Source organism: Podarcis liolepis (genome assembly GCF_965112155.1).
Source record: "Podarcis liolepis genome assembly, chromosome: 5".
Taxonomy (NCBI): Eukaryota; Metazoa; Chordata; class Lepidosauria; order Squamata; family Lacertidae; genus Podarcis; species Podarcis liolepis.
Window position 1 is genome coordinate 30808718 of NC_139556.1, and position 15800 is coordinate 30824517.

Here is a 15800-nt window from a genome sequence, read left to right on the forward strand (position 1 = left end):
TTAGCAACTAATCTATCACCAGCATGCTCTAGTTAACTCTGATTTGTTGTTATTTGAAAGACCCAGGGAGAGCAGGGCCAGACAAGGACTGGCTTTCATTATTATCAGGCTCAAGGTGCACTGGTGCCAAGGTAATCTTGGCACAAGAAGGGATGTAATTTAGAAAGATCATTTGCATCCCAAAAATCAGATCCAAACCAACACCAAACTCATAGGCTGCCTCCCTGTACTCCTGCCTGCTGTTGCTGTAGGATTTCCCTCTTCCCCTTTGATTCTCTTCCCTGTTCTCCTACCAGCTTCCAGCTGATGATTTATGCCACCATTAACCCTATGAATAGGAATCCCACGGTGATGACATTTTTACATTCTGTGTAATTGAATGAAAATGGAGGCGCTCTCATGTTTCATCGAGACCTCATATTTGTGCTGAGCTCACTTCATATAGGAATCTTAATTTGAAATGTGTTTTATGTCCTGGAGGAGATCCAGACACATTCAAAGGTAATCACAAGCTTCATTATGATGTGGCTGGAGCAGATTCAAAGGGCAACTACTGAAAATGATAACAGAACCAAAAAAGTAGATTTCTGTGAGAGGTAAGATGAAGAAACTGGATTTCTTTATCCTGGGAATTAAGATGCAGGAGAAATATGACAACTTTCCGCTACCTCCAAGGGATTACAGTGGTGCCTCGCAAGACGAAATTAATCCGTTCCGCGAGTCTCTTCGTCTTGCGGTTTCTTCGTCTTGCGAAGCATGGCTATTAGCGGCTTAGCAGCTATTAGCAGCTATTAACGGCTTAGCGGCTTTAAGAAAAAGGAAACAAACTCGCAAGAACTCGCAAGACGTTTTGTCTTGCGAAGCAAGCCCATAGGGAAATTCATCTTGCGGAACGACTCAAAAAATGGAAAACTCTTTCGTCTTGTGCGTTTTTCGTCTTGTGAGGTACCACTGTAGAATGTAGGAGCATAGGAAGTTGGGTCAGGTCACTGGTACAGCTAGCTTAGTATTGTCTATAATGACTGGCAGTGACCAGCGTTCGAAACTCCCATTGTTCTAGGTGTGTTTTGCGACAGAGAATTTCATTAATGTGAGCAGTTTCTGAGCTCTGGGTGCAGTACTGAGCCTAAGGTTTCAGATTAAAACTGCCACTGCTGGAAGGAAAGGACCTTTTTCTGCCTCCCTACTTCCAGCCACTCTCTGAAGACTGGAGAAGGGACCCTCATATGAATATTAGAGGGGAGGGCAGGGGGAGTATGGCTTTGGTTTTTGCAGTTTTCAGATGAGGACTAGACCATGTGAAAAGTGAACATAAGATTTTAGCTACAGTTCATTCATTTTCAGCTTTGTATTCTTGTTATAAAGAAAGCACACCTAGACACTCCATTGCGGTGCCCATAACTCAGGTTTAATGTGCCATTTAGCTCCTAGCTTTCATATCTCAGTTTCTAACACGGCCAGTGACTCTCCAGGATTTCTTGATGGTACTCACCTAGGAGTAAACACATTGAATACAGTGGGGCATCCAAGTAAACATGGCTAGAAATGTGCTGTAAGGTAAGGTTACCAGATTTTTTTCAATGAATCCGGGGACACTTTTCAACTTCCTACTAAATAGATGGATTTTGTCAAGGGACTAGTTTGTAAATCTGGGGCCTGTCCCCAGAAAACGGGGACATCTTACTGTAAGGCTGCTATGCTGTACATGTTTAGCTGGGAGTAAGCACCATTAGGAGAGGGCTGTAGAGTCATAACCTGGGGCATAAAAGGTTTTAGGGTTCCCCTCCTGCACACCCACCCCTATATTGTCAGTAGGGAACATAGTGCATTTAAGTACATGGAATATGACAAAACAGATGTGTACTTTGGTACAGAGTATTTAATGAAGATACATTGACTAATAACCATGAATACTAATTCACTAAATAGACAAGCCATTTGCCTATCTGGTGAATCAGCATTCATGTTTATTAATCAATTAATCTTTTCCATCTAACCTATTTTGCTGAATGCAGAATAAATATATTACAATCTCTGGTAATTACAAATCTCCACAGTATCTATAAACGTGATTTATAATCTCTAAAATTAAGACCAGAAATTATCAGGCATTTGCGCAATTCAACCAAATTGTTCCTTATTACTATAATTAATTAATAATCTAATACTTAAACAGGTAGCGCTGCTTGAGCGACTTCTTCCTTGTTTTTATTTGGGGGAGCCTATCATTTAATTTGTCAAAAGATATTTGCCAGCAAGCATACTTTCTGCTGAGAGCATAATAAAGTGCTTAAGGCTTACTTGTCCTTTGGCAGACCTTTCACAATACTTCCCTGGGGGACATGCATAGGCAAAGAAAGCTGGCTTGCCTTTGCTGCCCTTTGTCAGCTGTGGTTGGTAGGAGATGGCAGAGATGCTTCATTTGATCCCTGACCTCATGCTGAATTTCAAAGATGAAGCATGAGGTCATGCTGGGGTTTGGAGCTGGGACATGTCCTGGAAACTACAACAGGGCATGGGCTCTATCAGTTTCGGCTCTGGTTCTGGCTGCACACTGTTAGCTCCACCCTAATTCATGCATCCCATGAATTCTCGCTAGAAAATGGCGTCTGTACCTGAGCTGTAGGACGCGGGTGATGCTGTGGGTAAAACCTCAGCGCCTAGGACTTGCCGATCGCATGGTTGGCGGTTCGAATCCCCGCGGCGGGGTGCGCTCCTGTTGCTCGGTCCCAGCGCCTGCCAACCTAGCAGTTCGAAAGCACCCCTAGGTGCAAGTAGATAAATAGGGACCGCTTACTAGCGGGAAGGTAAACGGCGTTTCCGTGTGTGCTGCGCTGGCTCGCCAGAGCAGCTTTGTCACGCTGGCCACGTGACCCGGAAGTGTCTGCGGACAGCGCTGGCTCCCGGCCTCTAGAGTGAGATGAGCGCACAACCCTAGAGTCTGGCAAGACTGACCTGTAGGGGCAGGGGTACCTTTACCTTTACCTTTACCTGAGCTGTACCAGTTTCTGTTTGTTCAAGGGATGCCTACCTGATGTAACCAAGCTAAACATTCATAGAGTAATGCATATTTACAGAAATACATTTAGTTCAAGGCAATGTATATATATTTTCTATTGTTACACAGTCTTCTTGACTCTTTAAAATTTGAAGCTCTTTACACATTACTGCATAGTCCAGATTTGTTGGATACATTCTGCTGAATAAGTGAGTGCATATTACAATGGTTTATTCATCTGCATCAGATGGCTGAACCAATATTCTCGAGCCAAGTGGTTTGACGTCATGGACTGGAGGCTCATGTGTAAGAGGCTGACCAAGCAAGGTCAGATGCCAGGATCCTATAGCAGGCCTGGCCTATCCCAAAATGTCATACATTTCCCAACTGAAGATGGTTGTGAGCCTTCAGCTCACAGGGTCCCATTTTGTTCATTAACACACATATTAGTAGAGTTACCAAGTGACCAAAAAGAAACTGCCTTACCCTGCTGTTGTTCTTTTAATAGCTTTTTGAGCTGCAGAAATCAGCAGGTGAAGCTTTTCACAGTGCAGTCATAAACTTTAGTATCTGCTAATGTCTGCACATCAAGCTTCTCTAAAAGGCACTGCTGCTTAAACAGGAATGAAAGAAGTTGCCTTGTAATGAATCAGACCATTGTTCCTCCTAGTTTTGTATTTTCTACTCACTGACAGGCAGCCTCTCTCTAAGGTTTCAGGCAGGAGCCTTTGGCATGCAAAACATGTCCACTGCCACTGAGCTATGTCCCTCTGACAGCTTGAGATGCCAGTCTGAAGGCATGTGATTACTTGTTCAAGCCCTGAAGTCCCTGATATATGCCAGCAAATACTATGAGTAGTTTTTGTAGTTTGCGCTCAAGCCTATCCTGATTAGTGCCCTTCTAATTAGGGCTGCATATGAGCAGTGCTGGATCCGGGCTCTGTGCATTGTATGTGAACCAGATGGCAAATGTTGAGGAAGAGGCTACAGTCCTAAGGATGCATTTGAGAATGATAATGGTAGCATTTGGGGGTCCATTTACTCTGCCACTCAGAGAGTTTGCTGCTAGAGGATCCAATCGTGCTTATGAGCCATTTATATTGATCATGACTGAGTGTTTCACTTGCATGTCCAAGAACCTGTAAGTTTAAAGATCATTTAAAAGGGAGGTGGAGTCTTTATAAGAATGTCATCCAGTAAACATTACCTTATTTCTCTCCCCCTCCCCCTGTATGGGTTCTGTTCTGCATGCATTTGAGAATAAGGAGAAGTTTTGGAAATGCCTGCTTACTCAGTACTTATGCTCAAATGACTACTGCCTCAACTTAAATTCAAGTGACTTGGCTTTCTGAGTATATAGCTCTTGTATATGGCTAGCTGTTCATCATCCTGTCATCAGACTACAGAGTTCTATATTTTATTGTATAGTGGCCTGGTGCATGATTATTCTTGTGATTGTTTACAATTTGAACGGCAATATTTTGCCAATTTCGAGTAAGCATTATAGTGTTGCCTTATTTCACAGGGCTCAATACCTGACCCTTTTTTAAAAAAAATAATAATTGAAATAATAGCTAAGAAGTACTGCATTTGCTTTTTGAGAATCAATAAATAAAAGTCACACACACACACACACACACACACACAACCCACCCCAATATGTAGGGGCTTATTCTGAAAAAGGTTTGTAAAAAGATTATACAGAATCATCAAATGAGTCCATATAAATGAGAAAGGTGGCCAGTACTTCAGTTTTGCCTTCACACTTCCTATTTACTTTACATTTATCTCTCTCCAAACATGTACACCCATCAAAGCAAGATATAGATATACTGCTAGAGAAATATGACTGTGGCTATAGAAGAGCTTTATTGATCTGTGTTACCCTTTACAGCAGGAATGGCTCACCTTTTGGCCCAAGGCCTCATTCATCCTTGGACATTTTTCTTGGGACTGCATGCCAGTGACTGGTAGTTGAGGCCCATAGTGCTTGTGGCCACCTCTCTCTCTCTCTCTCTCTCTCTCTCTCTCTCTCTCTCTCACACACACACACACACACACACACACACTTGTGCATGCATGCACCACACATACATTTATTACTGTATGAACAATAACACACACAGGTCACAGGTGCACATATACAGAGCACAACATGATGCACAGACTGTCACACCCGCACAGCCTCTGCCCCACATCTGATCCATGCAGATCAGCTGAGAGCAGGGTGATTCTTCCATGCCTGCTCCTCAGATGACTGAACTGACAAGTGGAGAAAGTCCCCTTCTGATCACAGCATATCAGAAACAGGAAGGAGCAATCCAATCCATTATGATCTTTCCTGAGTGTCTAGTAACATCGGAGCAGATCAGAGCACTCCTTTCTCTTGCTGATCTGCTCAGTTCAGGGTGGAAGTTCCAGAAGAACGGGGTCATTCGCCCTCAGAACTGTGCCAGGCAGTGACATGTGACTTGCATAATAAATGCAGGCTACATCAGCAAGATTAACAAGAGCTGGTTTTATCTCTTGACCTCTCTTACACAACTTTTAATCTCGCATCCATCTTGGAACCACTCCCAAGAACACAGGCCTTGAGTACGCTCAGTTTCAACTTCTGTATTTTTGTTGTTGTTGTTGTGGTGCCATAGATGCCACTACTGCTAAAACTGGGGTGATACTGAAGTAAAAAATAAGAGGTTGGGGGACTGGACCTACACTGGTAGTACAGGATCTAACCCACTCATTTTGAGTTTTTGTGAGTGATGAAAGTATACCACCTAGGGGAAAACTCTTATATCTGTACAGAATGCATGTCTTTTGAAAAACTGTTTTAACCAAAGGGCATCTACATGATGAAAAGGAGAGGGAGATGAAAGCCAAAGTTTTTCTCAGTAGTGGTTTTGCCTTTCCAGGAAAATGAAAGAAGGAATCAAGGAATATAAATTAAAATGTATTAAGGAGTAATCAACGGTTAATTAAAGATTAATCAAGGGGACAGGCATTAGGAAGCATTCTGATTTCTTTCCTCGCCATATATAATGACTGCCTGAAGGAGGAAACCATAGGCTGCCTTGGTCTGTTGATTAGAACCATATTTCATAATTCTGGCTAGGTGAATATGGCAATTGCCAAATACCTTTTGGCACAAGAGGGCTCATTTGGTGAATAATTCCTTCAGCAGGTATCATAACAGGACCGTAATGCTATTCAGTGATTTATATCTTCTAGTGCCGTGCCAAAACCTGCCAACTAATTTCTTGAAAATGTTCTTCCTCTGCAAAAGAGGCTCCTGTTTTTCTACTTCATTCACAGCGCATTTTAGAATTTATAAAATGTACGTGGTTGAGGTTGGCTGGGTGTTGCAGTGTGACCAAGGGTGGTATGTTTTCTTCCTTCTTATGAAATATTTCTCCAGTGCTCTGCAGGGCTGCCTGATCTGAAAAACCTCTGTGGGAGGAGTTACCTCACAACATCTTCAAGTTTGCTTTAATTGAAGTGTGCAAAGTCAGTGAAGCTGCCTACTCAGCACTTGAGAATACTGTGCTCAGTGACCTTTTGAAAAAGCAAAGCTCTTCCTTTTCCTCTTAAATGTCTTAAAAATAAAAGGACTTTGTTGTAAAATCTAACAATGAACAGCTGTCAGGCACACCACACGTATGTTCCCTGGCTTCTTGCACCTACAGGAAAGCAAACTGGGGGAGGGCATGTTGAGATGGTCAGGAAGTATGGACCACTGAAAAGGCAACTTATAGAATGGAAGGAAGGACACAGAAACCTTGCCAACATAAACATTAAAGTCAGCACACAAACACTCCCCACACACTCAACGAGAATGTGAGAATGTGACTGAAATTTTCTCTACATTTTGCTTATTTCCTAATGCATTTTCTGTTTTCATTAATGGATGAAGAATGGTAAAATTAGCAATGAGTTTCTTTTCAGTCATCTTCCTTCTCAGTAAGATATACCACCACACCAGTTGCTTAGCTGGATGGTTAGGATTGTTAGTAACTATGTCTATGGAGAACTAAATAAAAAAATTCCTTCCAGTAGCACCTTCCAGTGTGTATCTGAAGAAGTGTGCATGCACACGAAAGCTCATACCAAGAACTAACTTAGTTGGTCTTTAAGGTGCTACTGGAAGGAATTTTTTTATTTTGACTATGGCAGACCAACACAGCTACCTATCTACATATGGAGAACTAAGTCCTATTGAATTCAATGGGGCATACTCCCAGGTGGTGTTGAGATTAAACCACGAGTAGTATTTACAGTGGTACCTCTGGATGCGAACGGGATCCGTTCCAGAGCCCTGTTCGCATCCAGAAGCAAACGCAACCCGCGTCCACGCGTCTGCGCATGCGCAGGTCATGATTCACTGCTTCCGTGCATGCACGTGGCATTTTCACCGTCTGCGCATGTGTGAGCGGCGAAACCTGGAAGTAATGCGCTCCATTACTTCCAGGTCACCACAGCACGCAACCTGAAAATACTTATCCTGAAGCTACTTCAACCTGAGGTATGGCTGTATTTCAATAGCCATTCTCACATCATCTTTAAACTTTACATCAATTCTATTTTCAAGCGCTTGCACAGTTTCCCTACATGATATATTGTTTGAACATATCCCAATTCCCATTTCAAGAATCTTGGTGTAGAAACATACAGTTAGAAGGTTAGAAGGTCATCTAGTCCAACTCCCTGCAGTGCAGGAATTTCATGTTTCAAGCCTATGTTTATGTTTTACTATGGTTACATAAATGAAAGTTCCATTAGCACCAACAGTCATATTCAAGCCCAGGACTGGTCCCAGCATTAGACAAACTTGAAGCAACTGCCTCAGGTGGCAGGTGCTATGTGTTGGCAGCAATCGCAGCAGCCACCTGGCTGTCCTTCCCAAGGCCTCTGGCTGGTCCCTTGTATTGGAAGATAGAGCTCTCTCTGCCATGTGGCCTGCCATACACTCTGTGTAGCATCTTACTCCCCTTATGTGTGATGGAGGATGCAATCCTGTCACTAGTGTCGAATGCAGTCAGTTCAGCTTCTGTACATGAAATGGGAGCATCATCTTGCCCTTTGCCTCAGGCAGCAAAATGTCTTGGGCTGGACTTGATCTAGCTGAAGTCCCATTGGGCTGGATCCAGAGTTTCCCTGCAGATGGAATGGCATAGAACACCTGTGGTACAGGTTGGAGCTGTGATGATCTAAGAGCTTGGCAAAGAAGCTTTTCAGCAGCCACTGTCGAAACTAATTTTATAACAGAGCTGTTAGGAATGCATTTTTTGACTAATGGGGGAAATGAGGAGTACAGAAATTTCAAAAGCAGCTGTGGAAGTGGCAATAGCAGCGAACTGAATGGTGCACTGCAGTCACGTATAACAAACCTCCCCAGTGTATTTTCTCCCTCACAGTGCCTCAAGAATAGAGGAGTGGTAGGGGTGCTTAACCCTTCCCCTTCCAGTCACATTCTCCCAGCTGCCTTTACCCCTGTGGGATTCCAGGAGTGTGTTTCCGTAATGTACTTAACTCTAGTAAGGGTCAAAGCAATGTGAAGGGGTAACTTTCAAAGGAAATACTAAGCTGTTTCTTCTCTGAGGCAAATTACCCACTCCTGAAAATGGATTGCCAGGGCTTCATTAAATGCAGCTGCTGGGTAACACGTTGTTTGCTCATTAGCGGATGTGAAAACTTTTTTAAAAAATAGGCGGGGGGAGGGCGGACGACATTTCAAACATTTTGAGAACTTGTAGAGGGCTGTGTATCTGAAATGAATATGTGCAAACTTGGATGTTCTGTATATTTACAGTGTTCTAATCCCAGTAGAACAGGAGGAATTTAGAAGCAAGGTGTATCATTTTAAAGAGCATTTATTTAAATGCAAAGAAAATTAATGCAGCATCATGTTGACTTTGAAATAAAGCTTTCACCATGGAAATGTTAACAAGCTTCCACTGATGAGCGCTGATTAAACCTAATCCTGAGTCGACATAATCCTTTGGTGTTTGGCTAGGATTGCATGTGAGTTTTCATATAATTCCAAGCCTCTCTTGTCTTTTATCACTGCAGCTCATGTGGATTGGCACTGGTCAGGTATGCGAGAGCAAACTCAATTTGCCTTGTGGCAGGGCTTCCCTTGGGAATACTTTAGGGGTGAAATCCCATATTCCCTTTTGTCTGCTACAGGGTGATTTTCTTTAACCACGTCTTACAGTTTAAAGGAAGAAGACAATGTTCAGGGCTGTACAAGCGAAGGAAATCTGTGATGATTCTTACAGTCCTGGCATGTTTTGCAAAAGGACAACCCCTTCCTTATCCCAGCATCAACTGAAAATAAGCTTGCTCACATGAGATAATAAATCGCAGTGGCAGTGGAGTATTTATGAGTGCTGCTTCAGCAGGCCTGGAATTTTATAGGAGGGCCCATTAAGCGTTTTTGCTTTCACCAGGTTTATAGGGTTGGCTTATAAGGCAGCTGCAAACGCAACAAGGGGAATCCAACGTAACAACTGTAAAATAATATATATATTTAAAAGCCAAAGAGATATTTGCATAGAAGAGAGATGGGCATTATTTATTCCCAGGGTGTTTCGAGGGTAGCTGTTTCTCAGAAATAACATTGTTTCTCAGATTCCTCATTACCCACATCAGTGAGCAAACCTGACCTGGAAGTCTTTATCCAGAGGTTCTCTGGGAGTCCCTTATGGCTGCTGATTAATACATTACTGTATTAAGAAGCTCCTTGGCTTTAGTCACTGCTGTCCTTTGTGCTGAACATATGCAGAAGTGCAGCATATGCAGAATGCCCCCCTCAAGTCCCGGGTTTAGAATTTGCCTGCAGATTCAAATGCTGCCAACTTGACAGATACCCAACCTGTGCAGACAGGATGGCTGCAATGTTAATTTCATCGTCTAAAGCTGTAGTCTATTAAAGGAGGAAGTAGTCGTAGTCTACAAAAGATGCAGTTTTGCCCCATTCATCTGACTTGTTTTGTTTTTTGCCTTTCATAAGCCAACTATCCTAATGCATGTCTCTCATCTGCTTTCCTTGAGGCACTGTTTTTGTTTATTCCCATTGCTTCAGCCATATAAGCCCTTGCCATTGTGCCTTTGGTTGTTGTTGTTAAAAATGTGCACTGCCTCTATGTAATCTCTTTCTCCTCTCTCTCTGTTTCTTAAGATTTCCTCCTAGTTACCTTGCAGAGCAAGAAAGGAAAAGTGGCTGGGCTGTGTGATTGCACAATAATAAGCAACCAGGAAGATTTTCAAAAGACAACATCACCCATGAGTGTCCTTGAAAGTCAGGATGAGGCAGGCACCTAAGGAAACTTTTTGCCTTTGAACATTTATTCCAGATTTCCCGGAAAACAGCAAGCTAGTCTTTGCATAGAAAATCTGGGAGTGGGGGTGGGTGGGTTTCAAGTTCATAAACCTAAAGACAATGAGCCTGATTGAAAAGGCAAATTTGTCATTCAAATCTTTAGCAGAAGATACTTCATGAGCCAGAATACTAATCGGGCCATCTGAACATGTGCATGACAGGCTGCCACCCAGACTAATGGAAGTGAGCTTCTTTTGCCTTTGTTTCTGGTTGAATAGTTTGGCCTTGGCTGGTTTTTATTCACTAAAGTAACCATAATCACCTGCCACGCTTTCTTTGTTAATGATCACTCACTATTCAATTAACCATCCATTAAACCACAAGTCTTCAATACCTTCATTCTTGCACAGGAGCTTTTAACCTTCTGCGTCTCCAGAATAGCAGAGCCTGCTATTGCGTTGATTTCAGCTAAGTAAATCATATGAGGAAGTACAAGTTAATAAACCTCTGAAAGGATTGATTTGTGAAAGAGTAATCTATCAAGGGCATACATTGTTCGCAATTGTCAAAAGGAGAATCGCATGGAGCGGATGTTCTGTTTATTTTTAATTTCCTATAGCACCTTTCCTGCTAAAGTGGTATACATCATTAAGACAACAGCCACAGTGGGTTAGAAGCCCAAATAAAACCAAAAGAAGTCAACCATATAAGATTATGAAATGTCAGAAGGAAAATAAATTGGTTTATATATATATTAGTAATTTCTTATTGATATAACATTTTTTATATGTAACTGTATTTTTGTAATACAGTGGTACCTTGGTTGCCAAACTTTATCTGTTCTGGGAGTCCGATTGACTCCCGGAACCATTCCAAAACCAAGACGCGGCTTCCTATTGGCTGCAGGAGCTTCCTGCACTCAATTGGAAGCCGCAGAAGCCGCATTGGGTGTTCAGCTTCCCAAAAACGTTCACAAACTGGAACACTCACTTCCGGGTTTGTGGCGTTTGGGAGCCGATTTGTTCGGAAGCCAAGCCATTCGACAACCAAGATACCACTGTATTTGGTTTTAAGTTGTCTGTTGTTGCTTCAGATTTCTGTGCACCCCTTAGAGATATTTCTAATATATTAAGTGGTTTAGAAATCAAATAAACAAAAATCAAAGCAAATTCTGAGGGTTTATGGTTGCCGAAGGCTGTATAGAAAATAGTGTTTTTCCATCAGCTCCTGAAATTGCAGTGGCTTTTGGGGATTGGGAACACCTTATTTCCCAGCCTAGTGCATTGCAATACAGTCCACAAGACCTCAGAGGACACACTCCTTCCCTCAACCAGGCACCAAATGTTGCTGCCTATTGATCCTTCTAGTGTTAAGAAAGGCAGCTTCAGGAGGTCTTAACCTTGGAGGTGGAGGGAGGTCTGGCAGGCAGGCAGGCTTGCAGTTTGGTAGTACCACCAGATCTTACCAAACAAGGAAGCTATAGTGTAACTATCCAGACCTGCAAGGAAGCATCTTGAACAGATGTTCCTCTTGACAGTCAAGTGGGGTCATTCCTGACTCCTACAATAAGCTTCCAGATCAGAGTTGTCTGATCTGAGCAACAAGGGAGATTAGATTGCATGTCCTTTGCTTCTCTTCCAATATTTTGCTCCCTCTCTCTGATGTGGCAAAAGCTGAGCCTGATAACCTTGGGAATGAAATCCAAAACTTTGGTGCCTCCACTGAAAGGGTTGTGTTCCAGGAAGTCACTGGTAAATTTTCCCATAAGGTGACATTTAGAACAGAACTCCATCTGAAAATCTAAATGGATGGAGAATGGCATACAGTTAAAAAGAAACTCTTTAACATATACTCAACCTAGGAATGAAGGACTGTTCGTTGTATCTGGCACATTGAATCATGCTTAGAAGTCAGCTGGAATCTGGAATACATATAATATGCTCCACATGCCCGGTGGCAAACAGAAGGCATGCAATGACATTCTACATCAGCTGCAGTTTTTGCAATGTCTTGAAGGGCAGCTATCACAAAAAGCATATTGTACTAATTAGTTTGTGAGGTTACCACTGAGAGTAGCAATTTTGCACTCTTCCACAATAGCACACAGTCAGTGAGGACCTAATGAAAAGTAGTCACAATTGCCAAATAGTTTACATTTACTCAGCGCAGCTACATTATGAGGCATATTGCAAAAGTTCTCATATGTTGTTAAGAGTTATACATCCACAGAGAAGGCCCTCTATCTTGTCTACACTGGAATTATAGTATAGGGACAGTACTATTTCTGTGGCTTAGTATGTCATCCGCATAGTTTTATCAAGGTTTTAGATGGTTTTCCACAGCTCCATAGGGCACTCAATGTATTATAGCCAGCAGAAATATGTAATAAATCCCTCCCACCCCACCAGTATGCCTAGAGGTGCTATAAACTTTATTGGATGGAGAAGATAAAAATCCCCTCCCCTGTTATAACAGAGGTATGGACAAAAGCATAAAGCAATCAGGTGCTCCAACGACTTCTTTTTTTTACTGAGCGGGCAAACTTAGGAAAGTATTGGGGGGGGGATGGACGGATGGACAGGACAATCAATCCAGTATTCTGGCTCAAAGAGCTTTTTACCAAGAACACAGGCAAGTGCATCACAATCCATCCCTAGAAGAACTGAGCATGTAAGTGGTACAGTAATGTAACTTGCAAGACTAAGGGGCAGCATAATGACTTATCTACCTACTCATTATCCAATAAGGAATTAGATCAAGGCTAAGAAACCAACTCTTCTCAGATCTGTCTCTGTCTTACTGCAGCTTTCAAGGCATTAGAATTGTGTAACTGTGTTTGGGGAAGCAGTGGCAAAATGGCTGCTCTTATTTGTACATGTGCTGCAAGTTCTACTTGACTCTTTTAAATTTGGGCAGAAATGTTACAGGGGAGGTGGGCCTGTAAGATATATAAGCAGAAGATCTGAGCTGAGCTCCATTACTGAGACACAGTCTAGGGCTGATTACTGCCAAATCCAGTTGTAATGTTGATCAAAAGCATTTTGGGAATGTTTCAGCTTAATCACAGATTTAGCGGTGGGGGCTGGCTAGCACATATCGGAGTATCTGGATGGCTTGATTTCAATAGATGTGGATTAATCCATACCAATTTACAAAATGAAAACAAAGCCTGAAAGCTTAGCTTTTTGGCTTTAGCAGGCCACTTCCCCCAAAATGCTATCATTTGGTCAGGAGAAATGCCAAAGTTAATAAAGAGGTTGGGGTTGATAAGACCCTCATATATTCATGCTGAATGTTGGCTTTTCTCAGATAATCTGCACCTGTTTGATATATTAAAGTATCCCAATATACACTGTGAAGAATAATGGCAGGCTTAAAATTATACAAGAAACACTGGAAATTGTTAAAAATATCCCACCATATGGACAGAAATCTCTATGAAGTGTTGCCTTTTGTTTCCAAATAACGAAGAAAACGAATCAAATGTGAAAAAAATATTTTAGAGAAATATTTATTGGAAAGGTGTGATTAACTTGTTTGTAGCATCTGCCTTTTCTCTCACTCTCTCAATAACCTAGATTTTTGTTTCTACTCTTTTTGATTAATGAGGTCAAAGTGACTAAAAACCAAAGTCAATTCATATTATGGCAAAGTTCTTGTATTAATGTGTTGTTTTATTAGCATAATGAATACAAGTGCCTTTAGAAAGCATGTTTTAACCTTGCTGTTTTAGTTTCAACAAAATAATTTGTGACACTGTCCATTATCATTAACCAAAAATTGTAAACATGGATATGCTAAAAGGCTATTTGGAAGTGATTGATCTAAAAATGAGAAAGCCGAAGGAGGTTACACAACTCTGGCCAGTGTGAGCTGCTAAAGGAGAGCTACAATTACAAGCCTCATTTATTTCATATAGTAAACTATTCTGAAAATAAGTTAGACCATCAAAATTGGGATTTGCCATGGGCCAAATGTTCAGTACTTCTCAGTTGTCTTTTGGACACAAAGAAGAATAAGCTAGATAAATGACGAGAAGAGCTGCTTGCTTTGATAGTCCTTGAGAATGGACCAAGGCTGAGATCCCACAGAGTTGTACATCCATAAATTGTATGGAAAACAGTGGGATGCATGTAGCTTTGTGCAGGATTCTGGCCATGGTGGGATGAGGTTTGCTTTGCATTGAGGAATGAGCTCCGAAGTGTTAAGGAAAGGGTGAATTTTGGTCCTACAGCTGGTCTGCGTGTTTTGTTTAGCTCATCTTGGTGTTTTTGTAATCTTTGTCTTCAAAGATTGTGAAGCTGCTCTGTGAGCTGCTCTGTGGCTATCCAGACAGTATGGTGGAAAAGAGGCATAGAAATTAAACGATGTAATTAACATATAGTGTACTTTTATTGTGACTGACTCCGCTGCATGTTCCCCTATCGAGATCTGTTAACTAGGGCTGAGCCAGAACTTTGCACAGTGAGTTAGTTGAGACTTGGTTAGCACTGTTCATAATTTGTCTTACATAGAAGGGAGAGTAGGTTCACACTCACATAAATTTGGAGGATTGTCTGAAAGAGCCTAAACACAGAGAAATTGTATGCATGTATACATGCATGCAGGAGAAGCTGACTGTGTGGATAGAGCTCGTGGACAGTTTGTATGTATCCTATCATTCTTCCCAATCTGATTGTTGGAGGTGGAAATGGGAGAGATCTCTAGTGGTATGGAGTTGCCTCTTTGCTGGCCAGCTGGAGGCTCCAGTGGACAGAAATCTTACGCTGGCAATTCTCTTTGTCCCCAGATGGAGCACAGAGGAGGGCGGTGCACTGGTAGCTTTGGATCTGCTGGATCCAGATTTATGAAGGGGTGAGCCTATCTACTGTGCCAGCCTTGGGACCTAGCAATTGCACCTACACAAGCCAGTAGGGCCTGGGATGTGATGGAAGATCTGCCATATTGCTCCTCCCTGGGTTCTCATTAGGATTGCTCTGTAAACACCCTGATGCCTTGAAGGTCAATACAAATTCAGATTTTCATTTAAAGAGAGTCAAGCTTTCTCACTTAGCTAGTATAGTTATGTCAAAAATTAATTAAAGGTAACCAAAAAAGGACTATTTTCTCATTCATTGCTATAAATCCCAGGGAGCAGCAGCCTGAGGGATTTTCACCCCTATTTTCAACTTGCCTTCTGCAGCCTTCTCTTGTGAAGGCAAGAAAATGAGCAGCATCAGTGATTTGCGAGGGGACTTGCATACTATTGTACAAAGATATGCAGTGTTTGTGGCACTGCTTATTCATTAATATTTGTGTCTGAGGCTTTTCATTTATTCTGATCTAGTACAACTAGAAAAATACTTTCCCTAAACAATAAGAAAATTATATTTGCGGAAATTATCAATTTTAGTCAATACTAGCGATTTGCTTCAGTTGATAAATGGTGAGGAAGATGAATAATTTTTCAAATGTTACAAGTTTCAACAATCTGTCTTCTCTGCA

General features: G+C 41.9%; 3 long non-coding RNA genes across 4 annotated transcripts in view; 2 read left to right on the forward strand and 1 right to left on the reverse strand.

Annotated features, from left to right (window-relative positions):
• Window positions 1–15800, reverse strand: part of LOC310706671 — a 276435-nt gene that overhangs the window by 238943 nt on the left and 21692 nt on the right. The gene's annotated exons all lie outside the window — the stretch shown is intronic.
• The window catches only part of LOC310706698, a 139856-nt gene that overhangs the window by 66199 nt on the left and 57857 nt on the right, over window positions 1–15800 (forward strand). The window lies entirely within an intron of this gene.
• The window catches only part of LOC310706761, a 45888-nt gene that overhangs the window by 975 nt on the left and 29113 nt on the right, over window positions 1–15800 (forward strand). The window lies entirely within an intron of this gene.